This window comes from Homarus americanus, unplaced genomic scaffold (assembly GCF_018991925.1).
Source record: "Homarus americanus isolate GMGI-L3 unplaced genomic scaffold, GMGI_Hamer_2.0 scaffold6894, whole genome shotgun sequence".
NCBI lineage: Eukaryota > Metazoa > Arthropoda > Malacostraca > Decapoda > Nephropidae > Homarus > Homarus americanus.
This window is the reverse complement of record NW_024731872.1, coordinates 382,854-406,549: the sequence shown is the minus strand read 5'-3', so window position 1 is coordinate 406,549 and position 23,696 is coordinate 382,854. Positions and strand designations below refer to the sequence as shown.

Genomic DNA, 23,696 nt, shown 5'->3' with positions numbered 1-23,696 from the left:
CCTGTAAGTCATCCAGGTATAAACATCCATTAATACCTGTAATAAATTAGTAAGTCATCCAGGTATAAACATCCATTAATACCTGTAATAAATTAGTAAGTCATCCAGGTATAAACATCCATTAATATCTGTAATCTGATATTAACTACTATGATTACCTGTAGTATACTAGTAACGTCTCACCTGCTCATCATCGTGTAAGGATTGTTCAGTGTTGTAAACATGTGTTGTATGTTTAATACCTTTTAATATACACAGTATGTACAGTGTATATTTGTATTCAGGTTCATTTATTGTATTGACAACTACTGTATCTTACATAATATTTGTTCATTTTTGTATTGTCTATATTTCAAAGAAGTTACAGTAATTGATAAAAGGATAATATTTTCTTCAAATTGTTTTTCGCTTAGGATAATATTATATGTATATAGTATTATGTTGTGTGTGTATCGGCGAAGATTTAACATTGTATATTATATTATATTTTCAGCACTATAATACTTACGATAATTTGCGTAATATAAAATCTATAATTAGTTATAGTGTGAGTCATGCCGTGTTTTAGAACTGATACCAACATTATATTAAAATAATTTCCTCAGCGGCCGCCATCAATAACGATATATTACACCAGGTGAAATTATGTGGTATAATGGTGCGGTATACTGACCAGGTCACCTGTTGGGGAAAACTTGGAACCTTAATTATTGTATCAGGTTCTTAGTGTGCTCAGAAGGTGCTGATATTTTGGTGTTCCTGCGCAGTTTCGATCGATATTTTAGTGTTCATGCGCAGTTTATCGCGATAGTGTGGTGCTCATGCGCAGTTTATCGCGATAGTGTGGTGTTCATGCTCAGTTTATCGCGGTATTGTGGTGCCCATGAGTAGTTTATCGCGATAGTGTGGTGCTATGTGCAGTTTATCGCGGTAATGTGGTACACATGCGTAGTTTATCCCGATATTGTGGTACTCCTACCAGTTTATCCCGATATTGTGGTACTCATGCGCAGTTTATCCCTATATTGTGGTGGTCATGCGCAGTTTATCCCGATATTGTGGTGCTCCTGCGCAGTTTCGCCCGATTATGTGGTTATCATGGGTAGTTAATCTCGAAATTGTGGTGTTCTTGTGTAGTCTTACCGATAGAATGGTGCTCTCGTGCAGTTTAGACAGGTATTGTGGTGTTCCTGTGTAATTTATTCCGACATCGTAATGTTCTCGCGCAGTAAATTTCGATATTTTTCTCTGCGCAGTAAATCCTCATTTATTGGTGCTCCTGCTCAGTGGATCCCGATATTCTGATTTACCTGAGCAGTCATTCACAAATGTGTGTCTGTGTGTCTGTCTGTCTGTCTGCCTGTCTGTCTGTCTGTCTGTCTTGACGGGTATTTGTTTTCATTCTCACGTACACATATACGTATAAACTCAAAAGGTTAATTTCGTATGATTATCCACATAATTATTATTTTTAATATATTTTTTTTTACTTATTTTTCGATGACTTTAATTCAGCCATGTTGTTTATGGTTCCAGGAGTCGAATAAGGGATGGTCGTGATGGCATCCAGGCGAGATGAGGTAAGTGTCTGATTGTCAATTGTTTTTTTGTTTTTTTATTTCTCTACAGTGTCAGTCTTCTTGTAATGTAATTCTTTTATTGATTTTTTTATTTGTTTGGTTTGTTATTATTATGAATATTTTATTATTATTATTTTTATTATTATTGACTATATTTTTCCTATTTCGTCACATAATTTGCATACAATAAATATTCAAGAAGAAACGTGAGTATTTACACCACACGCCCACCCTCTTCCTCACCCATGGTCGTACACCCACTACCTCCCTCCACCTCGTAACTACAAGAGTAAGGAAGCTATCCCAGACGACCGTTCGCCCAACCTACTGCTTACACTGGCGCTCAGAGTATAGATGTCACAACCCTCATGTTGTCAATCACTCGTCTTTCAATAATTTTTTTTTCTATTGCGTGTCTGAGGATCATGGCTGAATTACTCCACCTTGTGTGAGCTCCAAGCCTCGACTGTCACAAGTATAAGTTCCCGCTCAGCTTCCCCCCCCCCCCACACACACACACACACATACATACACACACACACACACATACATACACACATACATACATACATACATACACACACCAGAGGCAGGTTCAAGATGTGTCCACTGTGTATATGAGAGAGATGGAAGGATAAATAGAGCAAAAGAGATAAGCAGACAGAATAACAGTTAGACGTGGAGAGAGAAACTGATAAATCTATGTACATAATAATAATTTATAATGGTGAAACAATATCGACTATTATTAAGGTTATAATCATATAACACCACTATTCATATTAATAATAATGGTAATAATCGTGTAATCGCAGTTGCAATGAATTAACATAACAAAAACAAGATGTTCTCTCTCTTATATAAATGGTAACAAATCTCTATTGGAGTCATTACTTTATATTTAGTGATAATAATATAGTACAAGATATCCATTCTCGTAATAATAATAATATAATAATAATAATAATAATGATAATAATAATAATAATAATAATAATAATAATAATAATAATTTACTTTTATAGACAATCGATTAAATTTTCAATTATATAAAAACAATTATAATTACCTTATTATGATGATGGTATTATTGGTTTTATTATTTTTTTATTGGTATTATTTTTGTTTGGGTAAAAATTATCGTCTCGCAATATTATTTAAGAACTAAATCAAGAGCATTACTTTTGTTTCGTTATGATTTAGCTCTGAGCGGTGTGTGTGTGTGTGTGTGTGTGTGTGTGTGTGTGTGTGTGTGTGTGTGTGTGTAGAAAAAATACAAAAAAAAAACATCAGTATTAGCAATACCTAATTTAACTTTATCTTATTATTTATAGAGGTTAACATCATCACAAATGAAATAGTTAAATTTTTACAGTACCCGGTATTATGTATGAACTGATTAACATAGTTGTAACACATGAATATTATCCCTTTTACAATATAATCCACCGTGTTATAAACCAGAGTTGGATTATCGCTTCTTTAACAAATACTGATTGTGTTAAGTCTCTCTCTCTCTCTCTCTCTCTCTCTCTCTCTCTCTCTCTCTTATTCTTGTTTTATCTCTCCTGCTCTCTCACTCTTACCTCTCCTCCAACACCCACCCACCCTTAAACCTCTCCCCCAACCAGCCACCTCCCCCCCACCATCTCCCCAACACCCCCAACACCACTCACCTCTCCCCCCAACACCACCCACCCCTCCCCAACACCACCCACCTCTCCCCCAGCACCACCCACCTCTCCCCAACCCACCCACCTCTCCCCAACACCACCCACCTCTCCCCAACACCACCACCTCTCCCCAACACCACCCACCTCTCAACACCACTCACCTCTCCCCCAACACCACTCACCTCTCCCCCAACACCACCTCCACCTCTCTAACACCAACACCACTCCCAACACCACCCACCTCCTCCCCAACACCACCCACCTCTCCCCCAACCACCCACCTCTCCCCAACACCACCCACCTACCCACACCACCACCTCTCCCCCAACACCACCCACCTCTCCCCAACACCACCCACCAACACCACCCACCTCTCCCCCAACACCACCAACACTCCCCCAACACTCTCCCCCAACACCACCACCTCTCCCCCCAACACCACCCTCTCTCCCCCCAACACCACCCACCTCTCCCCAACACCACCCACCACACCACCCCACCTCCACCACCTACTCCCCTCCTCTACCCCCTCCCCCCACCGACCTCCCCCCACCTACCTCTCCCTCACCCCTCAACACCCGTCTCTCCCTCCAACACCCACCTCCTCCACCCACCTCCTCCTCCAACCCACCTCCTCCACACCCACCTGTCAACCTCCCACCTCCTCCCCAACACCCACCTCCTCCTCCAAACACCCTTTCCCCCAAACGCCACCTCCCCCTTCAACACCCACCTCCTCCAACACCCACCTCCCTCCAACACCCCACCTCCTCCTCCAACACCCACCTCCTCCTCCAACAGCCTCACCTCCTCCAACACCCACTTTCCCAAACGCCACCTCCCTCCGACACACCCCCAAACCCCCACCTCCTCCTCCAACACCCACCTCCCCTCCAACACCAACCTCCTTTACCCCCTCCTCCATCATTCCCTCCCTCCCTCCCTCTTTCATATCCTGTTTCTTGGGTGATAATTTTTTGTACAGGTAAGCAGACAGATGAAGGAAACAGGTGTGGGCGGACTTTACTTCACGCCCATAAGAGGAACATTGCCTTCGTCTCTCTTATCTCTCTATTATCTTTATTGGTAATCAACTAATAAGTATGATAAGATTATTAATATATATATTTTTTATTTACTATCAATCGTTACTATTGATGATTCTATTAACAATTTTAAGAACATTGAGTTTGGGTAATGTTTTTGTTCTCGTTTTTGTTCCTTTGTTGTTGTTGTTTTTTTTTCTTTCTGCGGGAGGGGTGTGAAAGGATGTGGTTATTTAACTCAGGTGACTTCATTATATTATTACGTCTATTACTAAACTTTCCTGGTTTATAACAGTAACTTCTGATAACTAAATGAGATCATCTTTGTATTTATGTCTTTTGTTATTTTTATATACAGTCGTGGATGTGATTTTAACGCACCTCAAACACACTACCACACCTCCAATACACTCACGCACCCCTAACACACTCACGCACCCCTAACACACTCTTGGCAATTATAACACCCACGCACCTCTAATACACTCGCGTACCTCTTAATACACTCACGCACCCCTTAATATACTCACGCACCTCTTAATACACTCAGGCACCTCTTAATACACTCAGGCACCCGTAACACACTCACGCACCTCTTAATACACACCCACGCACCCCCTAATATACTCCCGCACCTCTACACTCAGCACCCCTAGCACACTCAGGCACCCCCCTAACACACTCCCAGGCACCCCTAACACACTAACACACCCCACACACCCTAACACACTCGGGCACCCGTAACACACTCACGCACCTCTTAAAACACTCAGGCACCCCTAACACACTCTAACACACTAACACACTCAGGCACCCCTAACACACACTCAGGCACCCCTAACACTCAGGCACCCCTAACACACTCAGGCACCCCTAACACACTCAGGCACCCTAACACACTCCACCTCTAACACACACACACACCCCTAACACACTCGCGCACCTCTAACACACTCGCGCACCTCTAACACACTCACGCACCCCTAACACAATCACGCACCTCTTAATACACTCATGCACCCCTAACACACTCACGCACCTCTAATACACTCGCGCACCACTAACAAACTTGCAGGTTTAACAATTTTTTTCATAATAAACTCTTTTCACTTTAATAATATAATTTTCTGCGGAATTTTTGAAAAGCATCTGGTGAGGTGAATATTGGGAGAGGTGTTGGTGTTTGGTGGAGTGGGTGTTGGTGTTTGGTGGAGTGGGTTTTGGTATTTGGTGGAGTGGGTGTTGGTGTTTGGTGTCTGGGGGAGTGGGTGTTGGTGTTTGGGGAGTGGGTGTTGGGGGAGAGGTGGGGGTTAGGAGGGAGAAGGGAGTGAGATTTGGAGGAGAATGGTAGGAGCAAGGGAACGGAGGTGACTTTCATTTAAATATAAAAAAAAAACTCAAAGTTTTCGTTCGTTGTTTTTGATGTGATATTGTCACGAGGGGTGGTCGTTACAAGGTGCGCCCGAATTCTGCGTTCTCTCTCTTCACCTACAGTATGGTGGCGACTGTTCAAGAGACAACATGGCGTATTGTAGTATGCTCAGAGGAAACTTCTTGACGGTACAACTTAAATTTGGTCGTGAATACCAAAAAATTCGCCCGACTATAAAACAACTTGTCATTTGTATCAAGTCCAAAGACAAGGGAGGCCACAGCTAGACCTCGTTTGTTAGAGTACGTTGTTGACCATACCAGACAGTAGTGTAAACGGTCCCCCAGGAAATCAACTTGGCGTCGTAGTTTACTGCTCGGAATACCAATAACTTCGGTCCATAATGTTTGACATCAACGATTAAGACTTTCGGCTAACCAAAATCCAGGTAAACCTAAAACTAAACCAGCAGATCGTCCTTAGCCAAAGTAATATGCAATGTTTTTCTCAGTAAAATTGAGGATATATTTAATTTCCTGAATCAGAATATTTCTCTGGTGAAGCTACTTCTAGTATACCGCAAATGTTGCCGTAAAATTTAAATATTGTTATATACGCGTCCCCGAGAGTCTTCTGTTGTAGCGAAAAAGTGCGTCAAACTCAGAAGTTAATGTTTGGTGTACTGTAGACTAATGTATAATCGCGTTATCTTAAATTTTGTCGGACAAACAATTAAATACCAGAATTATAATTTATTTAGGTTTCCACAAATTGATGACATCGAATTTGAAAACGGAATGCTAGTGATTTTTCAACAAGTTGGCGGTCCTTCGTATACCATGATCGAGAGGCATTTTAAGACAAATTCTTCGGCCGCTGGATTGGAATAGTTGGTCCAATAAATCTAGTTCATAGAAGTCCTGATATGACCCCATTAGACTTCCTTTCGGGGGATAAATTAAGAACATCATTTGTGCCACCAGAAATTCGTGGTTTAGAACATTTACTGGAAACAAAAAATCACCGCAGCCATTACAACTATTCCCTTCCAGACAAGCTGAGTCAAGTGTGGCACAATGTTTGGCGAGCGACACTTGGCGCTCATAGTGAAGTCTGTTGAAATGTTTTGTAAATTTTGTTTTTGACATTAAAAAAAATAAAACCTTCCATGTCAATTTTGTGAAATATAAACATATAATCTGTTCATTGTTTTTGATAATCTTGTGCGTGTGTGTGTAATATTAAATAGGAATAATCACCGGGAAAGTTTGAATAATCATCTTAGGCATTTTTGTCAAATAGGGATAACTTTTTGCTTTATTGCTATGACTAAACTAAATTTAATTTGGAAATGGTAAATTGTGCTGTGTTTTACTTAATATAGCCAATTTTTACCTAAAGTAGGCAAGGTTAGGCTTCATCTGAAGCTATTCATTCATATCTGTGTTATGATGATCTACATGATCGTCTATAGCCAGTCAGACGTTTCCCCTCCCACCCAAAAAAAATATATTACTTATAAGTTATCGGTAATGATCTCTATTTAGTGTAATATATATATGTATAAAAGTAATTATTGTTATTATTACTGTATCGGCCATGGAGGGTACAGTCATGAAGGGCTATTTTATAACACAAAGTAGCACCGAGAAAAATAAACCTCTGTACTGTTATTCTTCATCACGTATTAATGTTTCAAGTAAGACAATAACCATCGTCACAACTCTGATGGAAGAAATAACCAAACAAATAACACATTAACACGGGCGACATGTTTAAAACAGGTACTGTAATGTATTCTGTGACGTTATATGGACGTTAACTAAGCCACGTTAACCAACACCAAGTGAACTCGCACTAACACCCAGGCCACACATCTTCATTCATTGTTTACCTCTTGTATTAATAAACAAGTCTCACGTCTCCTGCTGCCACAACAAACACCTACCACAGTTATTACCACAACAGTCATGACTTACACATGTTAGGAGCACTAGTGTTGCCCTCACACACGAACACCCAATTATCCCGTGAGTTTTATCCCCATGATAGGAGTAAATATCACATTGGGTAAAACTATATCCCCCAAAAAATAAATATTCAGGGATTTATTATACTCACGTAGGTATAGTTCTGTGTTGCTGAGTCTTACACGCTTAACAACTGTACTCTTACGTAACAGAGAATCAAATACAAACGTCATATGTGCGATAAATGTACATAATGGACGATCATTTAGGGCAGCAGAACTACTACGATCCAAACACGTTAACCAGTTATGAGGGAGCACAGCCATGAACGCGACTCTCTCCTGTCTGATTCCTTAATAATGTTACGGTCCGCGTCAGTACAGGTGACGACACCAAGCTGTGCCTGATGTAACACCTCCTGACTGTCTCCTGGTGTAGACAGTCAGTGGAACAGGTTGACTGTAGTTTTAGAGTAACAGACTAACTGTACATTTGTGTAATCTTAACTTGATCTTGCATATTATGGTTAATAATGGTTGGTTGTAATTGTAATAAACTTGGTAGGTGAATAATATTATAATCTCACCGAAAATTTTGTTGGTTCATCTTATACGGTTTGAAATTATAGTAGAAGCATTTATGATTATTTCTCCAAGGTTAAATAACCGCTAGACAACAGGTCATAAAAGCAGCTTAGTGTCTTCATTAATGCCCCGGATAATATTGACCATCACCAAAACTTAACTTCACTACCAATATCAGTTAGTTGAAGTTGATGTTATAATGTTATTACTGCGCCTCGGCATAAAAGACAAGGTCTTTCAGCGCGTAACAAGGTCAGTAATTACACTAATCCTTTAACAGTTAACAATTATGACGTACAGAGCTCCCTGTGTACGCCGCGAAGTTGATGTTATAATGTTATTACTGTGCTTTAACAACTAAGGTCATTAAGAGTTAAAAGATTAATAATTACACAACGATGAAAAATTATGGGAGATTAAGCTTAAACCCCCATAAGCTTCTATTTGTATTTTATTTCTTTGTGAAAATGACAGTTTTAGGAAAGCTTGTAGTAAAACCAAACAGATTTATTTTACTTTTTTTTTTTTTACAATTGAAACACTGATACGTGGATTGATACACACTTACCAGATATAACAATGATATTTAGGAAGGTTTTAGCAGACAGTCCCCAACCATGACGAGGTCTGTCCCGACACTGACAATAAAAACTGACAGAAAATTAAAGGTTTGTATCATTAGCTGTGTACGTCAAGACTAAGCATCAAAGGAATAGATTTTAGAGTAATAGTTAACTGAAGAGAAGATGGTAATTAAGTAACCAACTACAATAGTGAACATTATGACAACAACTTACGGTATCATTGGTTATTTTATTTATTTAATGATACTCAATGTGGAATACAATATACCTTAACCGTATATATTTTTTATATCTGCTTTTTGTGTTTAATTACAAATGAACCTAAAATTTTATCTCATACAATAGTAAATTTTGATGGTTTTCCTAATAGTTAAGAATGATGCGAGTGTATATCAGATAACCTTTATTCCTAATGTTTTCTTATAAGTTAATGTAAGGGTTTGTTAAAGTAGAAGATGTGCAGCGGTAAGATAATTTAAGTTAGCATTTAAAGATCCTACACCTCTGGTTGTATTCTCACATGTGTTACTATAGCGTGTGAGTCAGGTTATTGATTTAAAACACCATGAAGCACTCGCATAACTGTTGTGGCCGTAAACGGGAAACTTTGTACATACCGTATTTTATTTCCCGAAGTACATTATAATTTCGTGGTGTATTGCCGAATTTTCCGTCCATTTTCAATTTCTAAGTCAATCAAATGTTATGCATAAATTCATTCAATGTTTAATATCGGGTTTTAAGAAAATTTAGTTACAACACAATATTTATGAATGTCAAATAACTGATCACCTAATCCAATGGACGATGTTTAACGGGAAACTGTGCTTCTGGGACTGTGTGGGGCGACCATCCCGAAGTGAAGTGGAGTTGTTTCTCGTACCTTTGTATGGGCGTTGTTATCACGTCAGAAGAATTTGTACTTATCTATTCTTTTGTTAGGAATTAATGTCTCTGAAATTATTTGATTTTTAGGTGAAGAAACTTTTTTTTTTGTACAATATAAAGTCTGTATTATGGTGTGTGTGTGTGTGTGTGTGTGTGTGTGTGTGTGTGTGAGAGAGAGAGTGTAAGTTGCATTGCGTATATCAGAGTACAGTATAATATATTACCCGTGTAACACCTGATAAGATAAACTGTAAGGCATTACTACTACTACTACTCGCCTCACTATATAATATTTCCAATACATTTTGTTGTTTTTATTTCCTGTAATGCGAAGGACAGTAAAGTAGTTATATAAATTTCATATTTTAATCACATATTTTTTTTATGATTATTGAACGTTTAAATTTATTATATTTTATGGTTGTAATACACTAGACGTGGAGTGTTATGAAGTGCCCGGCTGTACAGTTGAGGATCGGTGCCTAAGTTTTCACGTTCAAAATAGCTTAGGTTGCCCAAAGGCTAAGTTTAAGTTGGTTACCAGCTAATATTCTTCTTCTTCTTCTTGTTATTCGCTTTCACTTCATTAATCCATCAGTCAGAATATCAAGTCTGAGGGCTAGTGACAAGATCCTCCCAGATTTTGAACTACACGTATTAGCCTATCCTAGTCTTGGCCTTCCCCCTAGCCCACCAACCCTCATCTTACCCATTACTAGTCTATCATCCCCTTCTCGTCTCTAATTAAATGACAAATATCTCTCATTTATGTTTTATAAATTTCTAGTATTTCCGTTGTTGCTCCAGTCAATCTTGTTAGTTCTGTATTTTTGTGTTTGTGTTTTTTTTGTTTTTTTTTTAGCATTCTCGTGTAGCATCACATTTACATGGCCTCTGACCCATGCAACTGTAATGCCCACAAGTAACATTTCAACAACCTTTTTTCTCAAACTAAAATTACTATCCTTTAAACATGTCTCTTCAAGATTATTAAGTGAAGTATAGTATTTAATTAATCTACTATTCCTTTTAACTTTCTCTTTCACATTTAACATCAAATTCTATGTGACTTTCATAAATTTGTCCGTAGTTTTAGTTTCCTGTTTGCTGTGGTAGTTTTTCTCTTAGGTTTTTTTTTTTTACTCGCTATAAGACCATTCATTCCCACGTCCTTCCCTAACTCGGTATTGACCAGTTCTTGTAATGCCTTCCTCCAAGCAACGATACGAGCAGCTTCATCGACAAACTTTCATTACTTTACTTGAAATTTTTTTAAATTTTACTACTTTACCATAAACTTTCATTATTTTCAGTACTTTATCATAAAAATTTACTACTTTCTCTACTTTATCATAAATTTGTACTCTTTTACCATAAACTTTCATTACTTTTTCATAAACTTTAATTAATTTCACTACTTTACAATAAACTTTCATAAATTTATCGAACTTTCAATACTTTACCATAATCTTTCAATACTTTACTATAAACTTTCATCATTTTACTATAAACTTTCACTACTTTACCATAAACTTTTTCATATTTCACAAAGCAGATAAACACATCATTGAATCTAAGATTTTCACCTTTACTTTCACTTAAAATTATATCTACTTTCACTTTCAATTTTGTGGATACCTCATGCCTTTGGTGCTTTTCACTATTTACCGTAAGATAATTTGGGATAATATTTTTTAAGCTTGCTATGATAAACTGATATTCCTCAACATTGGGATTAATCTCACAACCTACAACTCTGGCATAAACTCCCACAACTCGCAACGCCCTTCACAACTCGCAATGCCCTTCACAACTCGCAATGCCCTTCACAACTCACAACACCCTCTACAACTCAACACCTTTACAAACACTAAACAAAAACGTAATTCACAACTTTGAAATAGACCCCTACAACACTACCACAACACCCATACACCTCAGAACTCGCAACAACACCAATACAACTCGCAACACTCATAACACCCCTACAACACATAACACCCCCACAACATTTACACACAACTCACAACCCATATACTTTCATAAAACCCTCAGAACACGCCCACAACACTTTTACAACACACAAACCCACACACAACTCGAATCCCCACACCTTCACAACACCATTACAACTCACAACGCGCCCATAACACTCCTACAACACACAATTCACAATAACCCCCACGTCTTCACAACACCATCATAACTTACAACACCCTCACAACTCACAACCCTGAATGAGTCTCAACAGGAATAAGACTTGCCTTTCCTGTACAACCACTGTTCACTCCCTCAATACAATATTATGCAAAGTGAGAAATTATAACGCAGAGACCGAAAGTATACAGTACTGTAAGCAAATAATATAGCATTTAGGAAGGTGTAGATTACGCGGGTGAGACCAGGGACGACACCTGTTATTTTGTAGGGCTGGTGGTTGGTCGCTGGTGGTGATTATGGTGGTAGTTGTGGTGATAGTAGGGGTAGTTATGGTGGTAGTTGTGATGGTAGTGGTTAGGTGTGGTGGTTGTGGAGGTGGCTGGGGTTGTGATAGTAGATGCTGGTAGGTGATAGTGATGGTGAGAGTAGTTGATACTGTAGTAGTAGTAATAGTAGTGATAATGGTGATGATAGTAGGCAATAGCAGATGATAGTGGTGGTGACAGGTGATAGTGGTGGTGATAGTAGTGGTGTTGACAAGGTGATGGTGGCGACAGAAGGTGATAATGATGTTGATAGAAGGTGATGGTGGTGATGACGGAACGTGATAGTGGTGATGGATGACAGAAGGTGATAGTGGTGATGACAGGTGATAGTGATGGTGATACTAGGTAATAGTGGTGTTGACAGAAGGTGATAGTGGTGATGGCAGGTGACAGTGGCGGTGATTGAAGGTGATAGGGGTGTTGACAAAAGGTAATAGTGGTGATAACAGAAGGTGATAGTGGTGATGACAGAAGGTGATAGTGGTGATGACAGTGGTAGTGATGAGAGATGGTGGCGTTGGTAATGGTTGAAAATTGTATTAATGGTGGTAACAGGTGTTGATTGTGGTTGAATGATGATGGTGGTGGTAGTAGTAATATATGATGGAAGGTTATGGTAGGGTTGGTCATGGTAGTAATGGGTAGTGATGGTTGATGGTAGGGTAGGTTATGGTAAGGGTGATCATGGTACTAATGATTGATGGTAGGTTATGATAAGGGTTTATCATGATACTAATGATTGATGGTAGGTTATGGTAGGGGTTGATCATGATAGTTATGGATGGTGTTGGATGGCTATTTTCACCAAAAGCGTCCCACTGTTTGAGGTTGTATACAAGAGTCAACACCTCCCTTCACTCACTTGGTAATCTAAGTGTATCAAGTTGGGTCAAATGTGTCGAGATTTATGACCACGAGAACTCAGCAAGCGGGACTCGAGAACGAACAGCGAGCCAGTGGAATCCCCGACTGACCACCCAACTACTGAGGCGGCTGAGGCTTTTGCGACACACACACACACACACAAAATGTCAGGTGGGAGGGTCGAGGTTTTTTGCAAGCTGGAATTATTATGAGATGTCTGTATGAGTTAGTTTCTGTGTGAAATAATTATCGATAAATTGTAGATTATCCCTCCTCTAACTTATTTCCCCTGATGATTAAAGACCCAAACGCTACTTAGGTTAGGTTAGGTTAGGTTAGGTTATAATTGGGGTGTTGCATCATCAGGTGAAATAAATTGGGGTGCTAAATCTTCACGTGATTCGTTGTTGTTGTTATTCTTATTGGTAGTAGTAGTAGTAGTAGTGTTGTTAGTTATTATTAGTGTTATTATTGTTATAACTGCTATTGTTATTGTTGTTGTTATTGTAGTTGTGACTTACTCTTACATAATTCTGAGTTAAGCTGCATTTTCACTTAATTATACTGAAAACTAATAAACAAGGGATGGTTATTTTAGAGAAGATAGTGAACTATACCCTTGTGCACGGGGTCCCCTCTGAGCTGAATAAAATCATCCGGTGTTAGCTAAATAAAATATTAAAAGTGGCGTCCCCGTAGCGAAGGTGTTAAGGACATCAATACCACATCTTTACTTGGCTCTCATATTATTCTGCTAGAGAGCCAGGTGTCACGGCCTGTGCAGGTATGTCACGGCCTGTGCAGGTATGTCACGGCCTGTGCAGGTATGTCACGGCCTGTGCAGGTATGTCACGGCCTGTGCAGGTATGTCATGGCCTGTGCAGGTATGTCACAGCCTGTGCAGGTATGTCACGGCCTGTGCAGGTATGTCACAGCCTGTGCAGGTATGTCACGGCCTGTGCAGGTATGTCACGGCCTGTGCAGGTATGTCACGGCCTGTGCAGGTATGTGTCAGCCTGTGCAGGTATGTCACAGCCTGTGCAGGTATGTCACAGCCTGTGCAGGTATGTCACAGCCTGTGCAGGTATGTCACAGCCTGTGCAGGTATGTCACAGCCTGTGCAGGTATGTCACGGCCTGTGCAGGTATGTCACGGCCTGTGCAGGTATGTGTCAGCCTGTGCAGGTATGTCACGGCCTGTGCAGGTATGTCACGGCCTGTGCAGGTATGTGTCAGCCTGTGCAGGTATGTCACGGCCTGTGCAGGTCTGTCAAAGCTTGTATTCAAAATAAACAACTTACGTATGCATGAGGTCGATTTAGTCGTAGTGCGCAGGTGTAGCGAGCCGTAGCCTGGACGTGAATACCACCCAACCTCAGCGAGTTTGGTCTCGGTACCTTGCCTCTCCTGTCGGTATCAATTACCTGGTACATAAGCCACGTACACCTGGCTCTCTAACAACAGTACATTGACAGCAAGATCATAGTCAATACTTTTAAATAATGAAAAATCTAGATTACATGATCAGTGTGACTTGTTAGCCAGTCTTGAGTGTTGCAGTCTGTCTGTTGTTTTTAGCTATGATGAAACAAAGACCAAGGTCAAGAATGATCCTTTTAATGAAGATATTTTTATAACGATAAATATTACACAATCGGTTTGGCCTCCTCGTAACACAGCAAAAATCACAACTACAAGGTCAAGTTCTTATCATTAATACCAAGACTCGGTTATTGTGAGTTGTAGGAAAAAATATATACATCCTCTCTCGCGTTGAATTATCAAGTTATTTTCTTTATATAACTTAGGTTTGATTAAGCTGTGATAAAGACTGAACTTGGGTTTTTTTTTTCTTTGTGTTTCTGGGTCGTTTCTTGTAAGACAATGAACACAAATACTTCACTTTTGTCTGTGTACTCGAGTGGGTTTGTTGACTGGGGTAAACTGCATTGTAAACTAAAAATAATAATAAATACAAGTAGACTAATGATAATAGAAAGAAAATACAAAATAAAGCGGATTAACAACAAATAAAAATACAAGAAGAACGGTAAAGTAACAGCGGTACTATCTATCATAAATAGATCAACAATAATAACAACAATAATGACCGTATGTGAGGTGGTGGTGATCAGTACAAGACCACCTGCCACATTCAGGCTTTAATTGGCCTTGTGACCTTGACCTCTGACCTATCGCACCCAAGTGAAATCAGTTCTTCCCTGACCAACATACTTTCCAGGTCACTGCAGTTCTCTTACTCGCTCGGTTTAGTTATTTTGGACACACATACACACACACACACACACACACGTATATGTGTAAAAACATCTCAACCATTTGATAATAATAATAATAATAATAATAATAATAATAATAATAATAATAATAATAATAACAATAACAGTAAGAACAACAATAATAATAAGAATAACACAAACTTATCAGGTGTCTTATTATCTCCAGGTAAATAAAGACAGGTAACGGAGAACGTGTTTGTTTTCCCTGGTGACACAAACATACATCTACAACAACTACAAAGCATCTACAACAACTACAAAACATCTACAACAACTACAAAACATCTACATCCACAATAACGTCAACAACAACTACAAAAATCTACAAAATCAACAACAACAACAACAACAAAAAAACATCTACAATATCAATAACAACCTCAAAACATCTACAACAACAACTACAAAACATATACGATAATAACATCATCTTCAACATCTACACCATCAATAATATCTTAATTTTTAACAGCAACAAAAACAACAACAACTCATCTGCACAAAATAACAAGAACAACAGGAATCGACAACTACAAATACATCTACAACAAAAAACATTACTCTTAAGAAAACAACAACAACAACAACGACGTCAACAAAAACAGTGGCACTTACAACATCGACAACTAAAATACCCACAAAAAATATTTATAACAACAACAAGAACAACAAAAACATCTACAAACAGTATAACAACAACGACACATATACAAACACAACAACAATAACATTACAACTTGAACAAAAAAAAAACCTAAATTTACTTACTTTTTTTTTACTCTTACGCCCCAAGAATACCTCACTCACTCACTCACTCACTCACTCATTAAAAGAAATATTTTTTTTCCCATGATGTAATGAAACAAAAAAAAACATATTTAGTATAAGTTTCTTGACCTGGAAATAACTAAATATATTCGCATTATAAGTTGTACACGTGATCTACACTTGTGGCTTTCTAAGTTTTGTTAAGTGTGTAGTAATTTAGAAAGGTTTGTGATAAAAGTGAAATGTGTCACTTTGGTTGGTGTTTGATACTTTAAAAGACATAAATACCAAGTGTGGCTTTACTTGTATAGGAAATGCATTATTTTTCTCGTTAAAAAAAAGTTGTCAAAGTGTGTTTTAGTCTCTCTCTCTCTCTCTCTCTCTCTCTCAGACGTATTACTGTACTAATAATGTGTACGACGCCACAAGTGTACACCTTCCACACCTGTACTAACAAGACCAGCTGGCCAGGTCAATTTGTACCTGTTTGTACACTACCCACGCGATGACCAAAATGTGTATATATACTGTATTTCTACATTTTGGTGAACTGTGAGACGTACAATATATAATTTTTTCGTTATAATGTTTGGGATAGAATGGGGTTTTTTATGATGTAAATTGTAGAAGTTAATAATGTAAATACTGCTACTACTATACTACAACTACTACTACTATACTACTACGACTACTACTACTACTACTCTACAATTATTGCTACTACTCCTCTACTAATACTACTCCTCCATTACTACTACTATTCCTCCACTACTACTACTCCTCTACTATTACTACTACTATTACTCTACTACTACTCTATTACTCCTCTACTACTACTACTACTACTGTACTACTTTGATAAATTGACAAAGATCAGGAAAGAGTAGCTACATGGTCCTCATCAGATAACAACTAATACTGAAGAAAATATCCATTACCAGAATCTTGCTCGAGGACGGACGTAAACATAACCAGTATATAAACATTGCAAAAAATATATTGTATTACGAAATGAGAGAAAATTTATTAGCATTCCCAATATGCAAATTAGACACAGAAATAAAAATCAACTGAGTAGGGATTTAATACTTTATATCTGGTGTCTTGTTGTATTTATAACATCGACAAGGCTGTGTTAAGCAAGATAAATGAAAGGAAGGCATTAGTGTACCTATGTCCAAGAGGATGGATGTGTGTGTGTGTGTGTGTGTGTGTGTGCTACAGAACTACACCTAAATAGGAAATATGATAAAGCTGTACCAGATACTCGCACATACAGACACACACATGACCTGAACCACCTAATGATGATGTCATGTTAGAGGTGCTGCAGTGGTTTACCTGCCATCACCTGTGGTAGCATCTCTATCACAAGGTGTTTATTAATGACATGTATGTTAATTTTATGTTAGTACATGCTGTTATATTATACAGTATTAATTCACTGTTATTTATTATTATTATTATTATTATTATTAATATTATTACAAACGCAAATGGATTATCCCCCAAAAAAAAAAGAAACTCGCAAATTTACATAACTAATAATTTGGAAAATTTTGAAACGAAATAAAATAAAAGAGATTGGATTAAAGAAGAGAGGAGGAGGGTGTAGGGCCAGGGAAGAGGAGGAGGTAAAGGAGGAGAGATAGTGGGTCTATAAGGTAGGGAGGGAGGGAGGGAGGGAGGTTGCACGGAGCCTCCCCATGTTCACGCTGTGAGTCAAGTTGAGGGGCGTAAGTGTATAAACGGCCCCACACGGATGAAGGTCGGAGGGCGAGCGACCATAGACGAGAGAGAGAGAGAGAGAGAGAGAGAGATTACTGTCGATGAAAGAAGGAAGGAAATGTCAAGACCACAGCCAGGCGGGGAGGAAAGCTGGTAGTTGTGGATAGTGGTGCTGGTGTGATAGTGGTGGTGGTTAATGGTAGTTGTGGTGATGGTTGTAGTGGTGGTGGTGGTAGTTGTGGTGATTGATGGTTGTAGTGGTGGTGGTAATGGTTGCAGTGGAACAGTACTACAGAGCTTCAGACCCCCGCTGATCGTCAAGGCTACACACCGCCCCGCCCACCACTGCCAAGGTTCACCTCTCTCTCTCTCTCTCTCTCTCTCTCTCTCTCCCCACCAATCATCGCGGTGCACCTTGGAATCATATGTATTTGGACGAATTCAGACGTACCAATGGTAGCCTTAACAACAGCAAATCTCGCCTAACGTAATCTTATCCAACATAATCTAACCTAGCCAAACGTAATCTAACCTAACCTACCTTGGTCTAAGCTAACGTAACCTAACCTAACTTTAACTAACCTAACCTACAGTAATCTATCTTAACCTAACCTTAACACTAACCCAACCTAACCTTCTATTCCGGGTATCATTAAGGTGTTTAATCATCAGGTGAAATAAGTTTGGGGGGGGGAGGCTAATTTTCAGGTGATCTAACGTTTTTAATTGATTCGTAATAACAGAATATATCAAATAGTGAAAGCGAGGCCCATAAGGTTGAGTTGAGAGAGGAGAAAATAATGGCTATTAGTAATATACTTTATAACTCCTAGAATTAAAATATCATTAATAAAAGGTGGTTAAAAACGAAAAGTTTATCAAAGGAAAAAACTATATAAAGCCCATCCAAAGTAGAAACAATAACACAAACAACATTAGCGGGTGAGGCAGGTAAGTGTCCACATATGGTCGGTAGGACAAATAGTCATATAAATTCCCTGTCATTTGTATGTGTCAGTTTCCTCCCTCACAAACCACTGGTCACTGTCATTACTGAGGGTTATATTACCCTCATCTTAATTTTCCATCCGCTATAACACGAGCTGTATTTAATTCGTCACTGTTTCCGTGTGTTGCAGCTGTAGCAGTATGGCGACGCCTGGAGGTTGGCAGCTGCTGGTAAGTGATTCACTTTATTTTGTTTTACATTGTTGAACAGATATTGTCGGTTCAAGAACAGGTATACAGTAGGTACAGGTACTGGTTCAAGTACACATACAGGGGAAGATTATATATATATATATATATATATATATATATATATATATATATATATATATATATATATATATATATATATATATATATATATATATATATAAGAATGCAGAGAAAATACAAACACGTGTACTGTACACACTGTCAACAGTTGCAGGTTTAGAGACTTCAACAGATAAACACCTTTTAGGATGAGTGTGTATTACTAAGCAACGTTTGTCTTCTACGTGTACAGTAGAATACAAAGTGTTGGTTACGCTTACATCACTATCAATATATACTCTAGTAATACCTTCGTGTATCTTGCTTTATCAGTTTGTTAGGGCGAGAGACGGGGTAAGTTAGGTTAGTTCAGGTTATGTTTTAACATCGTCAAATTGATCCACATTCAAGTTAGACTAAACTAGTACACCGTGGATAAGAGGTTTAGTAGGCCGCTGGTGGAAAGATATGATAGGGAAGGGAGATCCATAGTCATGAAAGTCGAGATATGAAGAGACTACAGGGTGATGAGGTTCAACTAAAGGGAACTTAAAGAGAATGAAGATGACATGATGAGAATAACGTGTTGCAGTCGGTGTTGTAAAGAGGGGGGAGATGGATGAGCGCACTGACTATGTATTGGTAGCAGAGTATTGAACCTGAAGAAATAAGTCGTCTGATATGGAGGAAGTAATGGACTGGTCACTGATGAGGCTCATAGCTTTATATTGTATTGTGTCTAACAGTGTGACTGGTACAGAAGGTTGGTGATTGTAGACCATCTTAAGCACTCAGCGCTCTTGAGTGGAAAGTTTTCTCCAAAGTGTTGATCAACTGTAGGAATGTGTACTGTATGTATGTGTCGTCTAGGTAGTTGTAGAACAGTATAGAGCAGGTACAGGTAAAACTATACTTGTAAGCTTGTATATTTCAAGCCAGAGTTCGACACGTTGTAAAATACCTTCATGACGTCACGGAGAGTTAAGTTGCATTGATTGGTGTTCGCGGCGGGGCTGACTGCTTTTGTTTTGTTTTTACTGATAGATACTATTGTGGTTGAGGTGAACATCTCCTTTCTTAAAACTAGAATTTGTCTTTTATTTAACTTATTATTTACTCCAAGTATCTATAACTTCTTTAAGCTGTTATTGATTGTTACGAAGGTTTAGCTAGATGGTGTAGGAGTGCACCTGTTGTGTTCTTATCTGATATGGAGGTTTAAGGTGATTGGTGGCTCCTTGCAACTTTACGTAGAAGACAAAACTAAGTGTTCCTCGTGGCTCTCCGTGTGTCAAGTGTTGTTTAAGTTCCAGCGGGGGTGACACATGACCTCTCCTCGTGGGTTAGATTAGGTTATTTTAGATAAGGTTAGGTTATTTTAGGTTAGATTTAGGGTGTTTAAACATCAGGTGAAATAAGCTGGTATACCTAATCTCCAGTTGATCCGATTACCCTGTGCCGACTATCCCTCTTTACTGCTGTGGCTACCCCCCCCCCGCCCCCCGCTTCTTCTCAGGGATTAACACGAGCGTACTCTGGTACCCAATATTTTTAACGCTTCACTCAGTATTTTTTTTTCTTCATGAGAATCTGTGAGGATGATGTTAGTGTGTGTCTGTGTTTGTAATGGTCGACAAGGCTGGAGTTGATTGGTTCTCTCCTCCCCGCATCCCCCATTCTACCCCACCCCCCCACCCCCCTTTTTCACCTCCCACCTTCCCTCTACTCCCTTCCACCCCCTTCAATATCCTTCCACCACTCCCCCTTTCACATATCTCCACCCCCTCCATCCAACCATCTTTCATCTCTCCCCACCCCTCACCTTCCACCCCCTTCCACCCCATTCCACCCCTCCCCATCTACCTCCCTTCATTCCTCCACCAAACTGGATTAACTGCCTGGTGGGTGGAAGGGGAGGAGGAGGAGGAGGGGGAAGAGATAGCAGACAGTCAGGAGAATAGATGAGCGTGTTGGGAGATGATGGAAGAGAGGAATAGGTTGAAGGGAGGATGTGGGAATTGACTAAAAAGACCATCGGGATAGAGGAGAGAGAGCGAGCAGAAGGACGATGGGAGGGGTTGAGGGGGACGATAAAAGGTGGTGAGAGGGAGGGAGAAAGAGAAGGGGAAGGGAGAGAGGTATGAGTGGGTCGGGGGATTACTGCCAGTGTTTACCCTCCCAGTAGAGTGGGGGAGAATGGATTAAAAGTCAGGATTACTTCATATGATTTAAGCTGTGGTGGTGGTGTTGTTGTGGTGGTGGTGATGTGGCGCTGTTGAAGTGAAGTTGTGTTGTTGTTGTGGTGTTTTAATGGTGATAACTGTGGTGATGGCTGAGGTTGTAATGTTGGTTGTGATAGTGATGGTGGTGGCTGTGGTGGTGATGATAATGGGTATGTTGGTGAATGTTGGTTATGATGGTAGTGATAGTGATGATGACTGTGTTGGTGGTGGTGAAGATGACGATGATTGTGGTGGTGGTAATGGTGGTGAGTGTGGTGACGGTGATAGCTATGGTGGTGGTGAGTGATAGCTGTTGTGGTGGTGATGGTGTTTCTGTAGTAGTGGTGGTGGTGGTGGTGATGATTGTGATAGCTGAAGTTATGGTGAAAGTAATATCTGTGATGATGGTGATAGCTATGGTGATGATGGTGGTGGTGGTGATAACTGTGGTGATAGTGATGACAGTGGTGTTGGTGGTGATTGCTGTGGTGAAGGTGAAACTAATATCTCTGGAGGTGATGGCTGTGGTGTTGATGCGGATAGTTATGGTGATAGGTGTGGTGTTGATGTTGATAGTTGTTGTGATGGTGATAGCTCCAGTGATGGTGATAGCTTTAGTGAGAGAATAAGCTTCATAAAGTACACCCCAGATCCCAAGTTAGTTTTGATGCTTCACTTTCTATACCTTGTGTGGTGCATGATACCAGCTGCGGCAGGTGGTGTGCTCAAGGGACAGCTCGCCATGCTATAATGTCTATATCGCCACCACTTCAACAACCAAGGTCTTCAAGGCACGTCATCAACAATTAATAAAATGGATCTATGCACAGGTAGTATCAGGGTGTCGTAAATATTATCTCTGTAGCTATAAGAATCTGTTTGGGGGGGGGGGGATATTTCTGTGTGTGTTTTACGTCTATATGTGCTGTTGTTTTGTTGTTTTTGTACCCTCTCCTTCCCCTCCCATACCATCCATCTCATTATCTGCTCTCCCTCTCCTTCCCTCCCTCCCATTTTCCAAACAAACTTCCCTCTTCTTCTCCCAACCCCCTTCCTCCTCCTTATCCTTCCTACCCTCCTCACCCTTTCCTATTCCTTTTCTCGTTCCCTTACCCTCTCTCTCTCTCCCCCTCTCTCTCTCTCCTACCCCCTCTCTCTCTCTCTCTCCTACCCCCCTCTCTCTCCTTCTCTCTCTCTACCCCCCCTCTCTCAATTCCGTCGAACCTGGGCTTGAGTATCAATTATTCAGCAAATATATCAGTTTGGGCAGCTCCTTCTCCCCCCTCCCCCGCTCTACACTCTCTACATCCCTCCTATTCTCCTTCTCTCCCTTTCCTGCTCCCCTTTCTCCCCCTCCCCTCTCTCCCCCTCCCCGACCATTCGTCTTGCTCGCTCTGTCCCCTTAGAGGTTTTAGACAGATTGAGACCTTTTCGAACCGAGGGATGCGTCCATGAGTTCTTTCCCACGAGTTCTTGTTGCGTTTTATTTAGGGAAGAACCTCATTATTGATGCATCTTGGTGCGCGTAGGTGAGTAGGTGTAGATAGGCATAACTTCTCGAATCACAGGATAGATTTTATGGACTCTTTTGTGCGCATGGATGGTGAGTTATGAGTGCGTTCTGGTACGCATAGGTGAGTGTGGTGTTTGGATGCAAAATTGTGGAGTTAAGACAGTCAGACGTCGTTCTAAAGTCCCCATGTGCTGTTGATGCGTTTCTGGTGTACTTGAGTGGTGAACGCACGAGTATACGAAAGCATAGTACTCGAGGTAGGTGATGGAGGCGGGATTCAGGAGGATATTCTATTGAGACGGGATGAAAATGGGCGGGAACTCTAGCGGATGTACCTCGATGAGCTCAGGTTGGGATGTACTGATCGTAGTTGGGTTTGTTATGAGTCTACGTGGATGCTAGATGATGTGTGTGTGGATATAGGATCACACGGTGTCCCGACTAGGTGGATGGACTTACTAGTAGATAGGATCAAGTGGGATGGAATAAAGGAAATGGGGTAAAGTAAAATACCAATAAAAGCGAGGAATAAACTAAACGGAATAGATGAAATAACAAAAATATCAATAAACGCAAATATAAACAAAATAAGAATTAATTCACTTTAAAAGATCTTGTAATTGCCATAACATATCTCAGTCGGTCATTCCTTCTTATCGGTCATTCCCCACCTTCCCGTTCCCTTTTCCTTCCCCGACTCCTGCTCCTCATTCTCCTTTCATTCCTCCTCGTCCCCGTAAGGCTAAGGAACGCCTCTTTAAGATTGATTAATGGCGGATATTATGGACGAGGCGACCATCAGCGATACAGGAGGACGCCTGGTGGAGTCTCTCATAGTTCCCCTTCAGATGGTGGTGCT

At 39.9% G+C, this 23,696-nt stretch overlaps 1 long non-coding RNA gene across 3 annotated transcripts in view; it reads left to right on the top strand.

The window, feature by feature from the left end:
- Positions 1 to 23,696, top strand: part of LOC121868073 — a 118,582-nt gene that overhangs the window by 5,628 nt on the left and 89,258 nt on the right. For all 3 annotated transcript variants that reach the window (XR_006089300.1, XR_006089301.1, XR_006089299.1), the window contains exons 2-3: positions 1,537 to 1,580; positions 18,982 to 19,021. This is a non-coding gene — a long non-coding RNA (uncharacterized LOC121868073). The remainder of the gene's footprint in view (positions 1 to 1,536; positions 1,581 to 18,981; positions 19,022 to 23,696) is intronic.